Genomic DNA, 8,732 nt, shown 5'->3' with positions numbered 1-8,732 from the left:
TGCCTTTCTCTACACACACCCCTTTTAAAATGTTTGTGGTTTGCTATTATCTTTAATACTAAATCACTCCTTTGTCTGTGTAGTTACCATGGCTAGTACAGCTACCACTGACAGAACATAGAGCATTTGCTGGGCACTGTGCACACAAAGTAGGCCTTCATTATTATTACTGACAGGTTCTTGGAAAGTGCCTGAAAGGTTTCATCAAGGTATCGTACCAGTTATATCGCAAGGCCACTGATATAGACAGGAGTTCAGTTCCTACAGCATATTCCTCTCACAAAAGCACCATCAAGTTCCTCAATGGAGACTCAGAATACTTTTAATCTAAAACAATCGTTTACATTTATCCATTCATGCACTCAGCACAGTTTCCACTCAAACAAAACTAGCCTTCTCAACTGTATACAGAATAAAGAAGTAAAAAAAATCTCAAAAGAAAATATGAAAACCTTGACTGGACTTGGAGGCTAGAGATATTAGCTATCAGTAATCTATCAGCATTACAATTTTTAATGAGTACCTTAGGTTTATCAAACTTTCTCACGATAGAAACCTTTAAGAGGGGGTGAGAGGTGGTGCAGCTGGTTCAGCACACATGTCATGATGCACAAGGGCTTAGGTTCCGGCCTCCCTCTCCACCTGCAGGGGGGATGCTTCAGAAGCTGTGAAGCTGGTCAGCAGGTGTCTATCTTTCTATCTCCCATTATTTCCCCTCCCCTCTCAATTTCTCTCTGTCTTATCAAGTATAATAGAAAAGGGGGGAGGGTTAAGGAAAAAGGAAAAAAATGGCCATGGGGAGTGGTGCATTCATAGTGCCAGTAGCAGGCCCCAGCAATTACCCTGGTGGAAAAAAAAGATTAAAAAAGAAATCTTTCAAACAAGGCAAAAGTACCATACTGGCCTGATATTCTCTCTTCTTAAAAATCAAGTTATTTTTATTAGTGATTTAATATTGATTTACCAAATTATAAGATAATAGGAGTATATTTCCATACCCTTCCCACCACCACAGTTGTGTGGCCCCATGCTTTCCACTGGAAACTGCAGTATTTCTCGCAAGGTCACAGATTTTGGCTGACTTGACAACTATCTATCTGTACTTTTATCAATTTTTTTCTCTAGTCCTGCCTTTACTTCCTTTCTAAGTCATACCTATATCTGTTACTAATTCTGAGTATCTTTCCTTTTTACCTTGTCTCTCCCAGATAAGAGAAACAGTGCCTGGATTCCTGTTGTGTTTTCCAGATTCGCTTCCATTTCAGTGATGGTATAAAAACAAGATTCCTGGTGACAAACCCCAAATTCCCAGTGGAATTGGGGTTCATAGCCCTTTGGTTATCTTCCCCTAACCTTTACTCCTCTGGGAGTAGGGATCAAAATTAAAAAGAAGTTATTCATATTTTGATAAACTATTTCTGTTCCATGCTTATTTATTTTTATTTTATTGCCACCAGAGTTATTATTGGGGCTTGGTGTCTGCACAACGAATCCACTGCTTCCACTGGCTGGCTGGCTTCCCCTCATTGATCCCTTCTCCTTGCTTCCTTTCTTCTTTGCTTCCTTTTCTTTCCTTCCCCTTTTATTGGATAGGACAGATAGAAATTGAGAGGGGAGGGGAAGGTAAAGAGACACCAGCTGACCTGCTCCACTGTTCCTGAAACTTCCCCTTGATGTGGGAGTGGGGGCTTGAACTCTTGTCCTTGCATATGGTAATGTGTGTGCTCAACCTGATGCACTACCACCAGTCCTCTTTGTTTCTTTATTCTTTCTTTGTCTTATTAAAAAAAATATTTATTGAATAGAGACAGAAAAAATTGAGAGGGAAAGGGGAGATAGGGAGAGAAAGAGCAACGCCTGCAGCCCTGCTTCACAGTTTGTGAAGCTTTCTCCCCTGCAGGTGGGGACCAGGGGCTTGAACCCAGGTCTTTGCACATTGTAACATACACAGTCAACCGGGCGAGCCACCACCTGACCCCTATTTCTTTATCCTTTTACCTGACTTGTTTTTCTAATTCCAAGTGACGTGATTTGGCTGGATCTTATGTAAAATAAGCCACAGAGTATAAGTAGAAGAGAAATATTTTTGTGTGGACATAATATAGAAACATTGCCTAGGTTTTGGAGTCTGATAAACATGGACTCTAAACCAACTGTGTGACCTTGAATAATTCAGTTCATTTATTTAGTTCCTTCCTTTCTCCCTTCTCTGATTTCCTCCATACCACCGTTCTTCCCTTCTTTTTTTTTCTTAAGATATAATCTTGTTATTTTGAAGCACATAATTATGTTCAGAAAACAAAAGAATCCATTTTTCTCTATTTCCACAAAATAGAATTTTCATGGTTTAACAGTGCCGCCTTTCAGGGTTCTGTGAAGATGGATAACACACACACACACACACACACACAGAAAAAGAGAGAGAGAGAGAGAGAGAGAGAGAGTTTAGGTGAATGCTGAGCAACAGTAAACAAGGGTCCACATCTTTGAGAAAGAATACTTTCTGCCCTTATTATCTACAATTTTCCCAAGACATTAAAACTATTTGAGATAGTGATACATCCTAGTTTGAATCTCTGGTGCATACTATAACTAATCTTTTCCCCATAGTAAAAATAACTAATCTTTTTACTTTATAAATATTTCTATACATTCATTATGAAGATATAGATAGGTTTTTAATCGTCAAGAATGTTATTGACACAACTAAAGGAGATGAAGAATTTGACTGCAACTTTACTTGCAGTACTTACCCAACATCGGTGTATTTCATGTCCTTAACAGAAACTCTGAGGGCAATGCAAGCAGCATGGAATTTCCACCAGATCTTGCTACTCACTGATTTCTCTAGAAGTAGGGGAAAGTGACACGGTGTTAGGAGGGCTTTCTTCCTTTAAGTAATTACCAGATAAGAAATTGTATTTTGTTGCTGCTCATAAGCACATATTTGTGCTTCTCCAAAATTATACTATGACCTTTCACTCACAAATTTTCCATCCTAGATTCTATTTTTCAACCCTAGAACTATACCTGGTATTATTAAACACACACACACACACACACACACACACACACACACACACACACACACACACCTGTGATTTGTAAAGCACATTTTATTTTTTCATTAATGATTTAATAGTGGCTTACAAGATGGTCGGGAATAGGTTATAGTTCAATACCACGCCCATCACCAAAGTTCTGTACCTCCACCCTTCAAACAGTAGTTACCATATTGTCTCACAAAGCCTTAGAGACAATTTGGCTACTTTAAAGCACATATTTTAATTGCTGTTATCACCCAGTCTTCTTTTAGAATTCTAACCAATTGTGCTATGAAAAACATAGGAATTTTCTGCATTTCTAAATGTTCAACGAAATCTAGTGTACAAGTATTGAGAGCTTAGCTGACTCTTAAATTCTTCAAAGGTACTTCTGATTTCATGCACCATAGGCAGAAGGAGAAAAGTTGGGTTGAATCGAGTCACCATAGTTACTATCAGGGTTGCCAAGGACATTCCTCAAATATATTTGTCATTGTCTTCACAGAGCAATTATGAGAAACTAGGGAAAGTGCTTGGTAAATTCCACAGCTTTCAGCACTCCCAGCCATAGGTTTTCAGATTCCTACTGCACTGTGTAAAGAAACTAAGGAAATAACTGAATCTATTCAAATTGCTGATAAGCAATTTAGTGAATATACTTTTTTTTTTGCCTCCAGGGTAATGAGTGGGGCTTGGTATCTGCACTATGAATCCACTGCTCCTCAAAGCCATTCCCCCACCCCCTTTTTTTTAATTGGACAGAGAGAAATTTAGGGAGAACTGGAAAACAGAGATTGGGAGAGAAAGATAGACACCTGCTGACCTGCTTCACCATTTATGAAGTGACCTCCCTGCAGATGGGGAGCTGGGGGCTTGAACCAGGATCCTAGCACCAGTCCTTACACTTCTTACTATGTGTGCTTGACCTGGTGTGCCACCACCTGACCCCCTATGAATATACCTTTACTGTTATTTTAATATACTTTTGAATAACATCATCTACTATTAACATCTGTTTTATCAGTATAATAAACTCTTCCAGCTAGAGTAAGTTACAGAATCAACCTAACTTAATTCTATTCCTCAGCACAAGGGGTGGTTAGATTACTATGGGCATATCTAGCTTCATTGAACTTAGTGTCATTGTGTTTTACAGATAAATACCTTTAAACAAATTGTTGTTATGTGGAAAACTGGGAAATGTTATGCATGTACAAACTTTTTGTATTTACTGTCGACTGTAAAACATTAATCCCTAATAAAGGGAAAAAAAATTGAACGTTTGTGGCAACCCTGATTTGAGCAAGTCAACCAACCTCTTTCCCCAACAGCATGCATTCAGCTTGAGCCTCTGTTATATTTTGGTTAATTCTCATAAAATTTCAGACTTCTAAATTATTACTATATCTATTATGACCATAATCACTTGTGATTAGTGACCTTTGATGCTACTATGGTATTTTTTGGTAGCACTATTTATTGTACTTATATAAAAGGCTGAAGTTGATAAATATGTATATTCTGACTACTCCATCTGTTGGCTGTTCCCTGTCTCTGTACCTCTGTACTTTCTAGAACGCAACAATACTGAAATTAAGGCACTACATACAAAGCCCTCTCAGTGTTCAATTGAAAGGAAGGGTTGCGACTCTCAATTTAAGTTAAAAACCAGAAAATAGATGCAAATGAAGACAATAATGAGATAGTATTTCACTCCTGTGAGAATGTCACACATCAGAAACAATAGCAGCAACAAATGTGGGGACAAAGGAACCCAGTACTGCTGGTGGGAATGTTAATTGATCCAACCCCTGTGGAGAGCAGTCTGGAGAATTCTCACAAGGCTAAAAGTGGGCCTGCCCTGTGACCCTGCAATTCCTCTCCTGGGCATATAGCCTAATGAACAAAACATACCCATCCAAAAAGATCTGTGTGCACCTATGTTTATAGCAGCACAATGTGTAATAGCCAAAATGTGAAAACAGCCTGTGTCTAACAACAGATGAGAAAAGTTGTGGTCTATATACACAAAGGAATATTACTCATCTATTAAAAATAGTGAATTCACCTTCTTCACCTCATGGACAGAACTTGAAGGGATTATGCTAAGGGAGATTAGCCAGAAAGAGAAGGATGAATATGAGATGATCCCATTCACAGACAGAAGTTGAATAATAAGAACAGAAGGGGAAACACAAAGCAGAACTTGGATTGGGTTTGTTGTATGGCAAACATCACCTGCCCCCCTTCTCAGTTTTCCACATAACAAACAATTCAAGCTCCTCTAGGTCCTCCTCTGCCATCATGTTCCAGGACCGGAACCCTCCATCAACCACAGAGTCTTTTACTTTGGTGCAATGCACTAAGCACAGAACTTTGGTGTCAGGTGCAGTATGGACTAAATCTTGTAATTGTATACTTTTGTAAAAAGTAAACAGAAAGCAAAGAAATAAAAACTAAACAGAAGGCAAATAAGAACACAGCTAATCAATCAACCAAACAAAAACATAGAAAAAAAAAGTTTTGTTGTTTTCTGTCAATATATTTGTTCTGAAGTCCATGAGTTAATAAGTCATTTTTGACTATATGAAATTTGTTTGTTTTGTTTTTTAAATTTTACTTATCTATTCCCTTTTGTTGCCCTTTGTTGCTTTGTTGTAGTAATTATTGTTGTTGTTATTGATGTTATTGTCGTTGTTGGATAGGACAGAGAGAAATGGAGAGAAGAGGGGAAGAAAGAGGGAGAGAGAAAGATAGACACCTGTAGATTTGCTTCACCGCCTGTGAAGCGACTCCCCTGCAGGTGGGGAGCCGGGGGCTCGAACTGGGATCCTTACACCTGTCCTTGAGCTTTACGCCACCTGTGCTTAACCCAGTGCGCTACCACCCGACTCCCTTGTTTTTTTACATATGCCCTACCCAGTGTACTTTCTTTTAGCCTCAAATCTATATGTCAATTTGGAGATCTGACATTTTACTAATTTTTTTTCTTTCATTTGATAGGACAGAAAGAAATTGAAGAGGGGGGAGTTAAGAAGGGAGACACCGACAGTACTGCTCTACCAATTGTGAAGCTTTTGATCTACAAGTGGGGAGGGGTTGAACCTTGGTCCTTATGCATGATAACCTGTGTGCTAAACCAAGTGTGTCACTCCCTGGCCACTGATGTTTTGACTTTCAAATCTAGTATTTAAGAAATACATTTTTTGGGTTGGGCAGTGGCCCTATCTCTCCATCTCTCTATCTCCCGTCAATTTTTTTCTGCCCTATCAAATATAAAAGAAAAAATAAATATAAGGTTATCCCTGCCCATACACATTTATTTTCTAATGGATCTACACAAGATAGATGGAAAAGCTGGTAGAAGCCAGTTCCTGCATTTGTAATTCATGGAGAAGGTCAAAATATCAAAAAGATAATGTAAATTTGGAAGAAGTTGATTTCAACCTTCAGGGCCAAGTTTAGAAGTTCAAGATTGCAGGGGAGGAATAGCTAAAAATGTGGTGTAAACAGAAAGAGAATTATAATTAGAAGTGGAATCTAAAGATATATTTGAATTATATTGCAATCTCACAGTATGACCTGAGAAGAATTGCTTCTTATAGATGAACAAATAAAAGTTTCTTAGGTGCTGAGACAATTGTTGAAGTGATTTATGATATTTCATAAAATATTTATGATATTTCATAAACAAAGTTGGTTAAAGTAACTGCAGGGTTAGAGAGAACTGACATTATTTTGGAATGAAATACTATTGTGAGTGAAAATAACAAATGGCATTGATTGATACAGGTAATTCTCTTATGAAAGGAATAATTGGTTGAAGTGGGAAACTTCATTGTTATCTTATTCTAAGAATCTGCCAAAGGGGAGGGCAGGGATAGATAGCATAATGGCTATGCAAAGAGAATGTCATGCCTGAGGTTCCAACGTCCCAGGTTCAGTCTCCTGCACCACCATGAGAGAGAACTGAGCAGTGCTCCAGAAGAATTTAAAGACGGGTGCTGTCTTTGTTGATCTCACAGCAGCCTATGACACGGTCTGGCACCGTGGTCTCCTGGTCAAGATCTCAAGATGCCTGCCTCCATGGGTGGCCAACACTATATCGTTTCTTCTCCAAAACAGAAGATTCCAGGTACATCTGGGTGACAAGTCTAGCAGATGGAGACTTGTCTCAAGTGGCCTCCCCCAGGGCTCTGTTCTGGCTCCTACGCTATTTAATATTTACATCAATGACCTCCCAGAAACTTCTTCAAGGAAGTTCATCTACGCCGATGACATCTGCTGTGCAACTCAGGCATCCAAGTTTGACATCCTCGAGGAAACACTCACGAAAGACATGTCTCTGATATCTGATTACTGTAAAAAATGGCGACTAATTCCTAGCACTGCTAAAATGGTATCATCTGTTTTCCATCTACACCATGCCTCGGCCTCGCATGAGCTTAATGTGCAGCTTGGCGATACGAGAATCCGGCATGAAGCCCAGCCAGTCTATCTTGGCGTTACTCTCGATCGCACTCTGTCATTTCACAAACATCTCATAAAAACTGCAGCAAAGGTGGGCGCGAGGAATAACATCATTGCAAGACTGGCCAGCTCCTCATGGGGCGCGAGCGCTTCCACACTACGATCATCATCTGTGGCATTATGCTATTCCACTGCAGAATACTGTGCCCCAGTATGGTTCCATAGCCCCCATGTCCACTTGTTCGACTCCAAATTATATTCCTCCATGAGGATAATTTCTGGAACTATCCGTTCCACCCCGGTTCCATGGCTGCCAGTTCTTAGCAACTTCGCCCCGCCAGATATTCGTCGGGATGCGGCATCATCTAAGTTCATTTCCCATGTCTACGCTCGACCGGACCTGCCAATATACGCGGATATCTTCGCCCACCCTGTCCAACGCTTGACTTCTCATCACCCAATCTGGTCCCCTACGCCTACACTGAACTTCTCTGTTCCAGTCTCTTGGAAACAGAGCTGGCAGTCAGCTGAGGTAAAGAACAAACACCTCATCACAGACCCCTGCAAGCGTCAACCCGGCTTTGACCTAGCACGTTATGATTGAGCTCTCCTCAATCGCTATCGAACAGGCCATGGCCGGTGCGCTGCTATGTTCCATCGCTGGGGAGCCAGAGACGACCCAAACTGCCCCTGCGGCTACAGACAGACTATGACCCACATAGTCAACGACTGCCACCTCTCCAGATTCAAAGGAGGTCTCGAAACTTTACATCAGGCTCAACCTGACGCTGTTGACTGGCTACGGAAGAAGGGCAAACGCTAGAAGAAGAAGTGCTCTGGTTAAAAAAAAAAAAATCTTCCACAGACACCACAAATTTCAGCAGCACCACCAATTCTGAGGCATGGCATATACTGATACCATTGCACACTTGAAAGATTATAGAATACTGTAAATACAGTTTTACACCTTTTGGGAAACCAAAAATTCACATGAATCCATTTACTGTCATGTTTCCTTTATAGCAGTGGTATGAAAACAAACCTGAAATCTCTCTGAGGGGTTCCTATATACATGATCCTTATTTTCTGGTAGTTGTGTGCTATTCCATACAAATGCCATTAAATATCCTACATGCATTAAAATGCCACTAATTCTTGACAGATTGGAGGGGTCATATATATGTAATTTAAAGTAGACTACCGTGGGAAAATTTTTAA

The sequence above is a fragment of the Erinaceus europaeus genome, chromosome 7 (assembly GCF_950295315.1).
Source record: "Erinaceus europaeus chromosome 7, mEriEur2.1, whole genome shotgun sequence".
Classification (NCBI taxonomy): Eukaryota; Metazoa; Chordata; class Mammalia; order Eulipotyphla; family Erinaceidae; genus Erinaceus; species Erinaceus europaeus.
The sequence above is the reverse complement of the archived record's forward strand: the minus strand, read 5'-3'. Positions refer to the sequence as shown.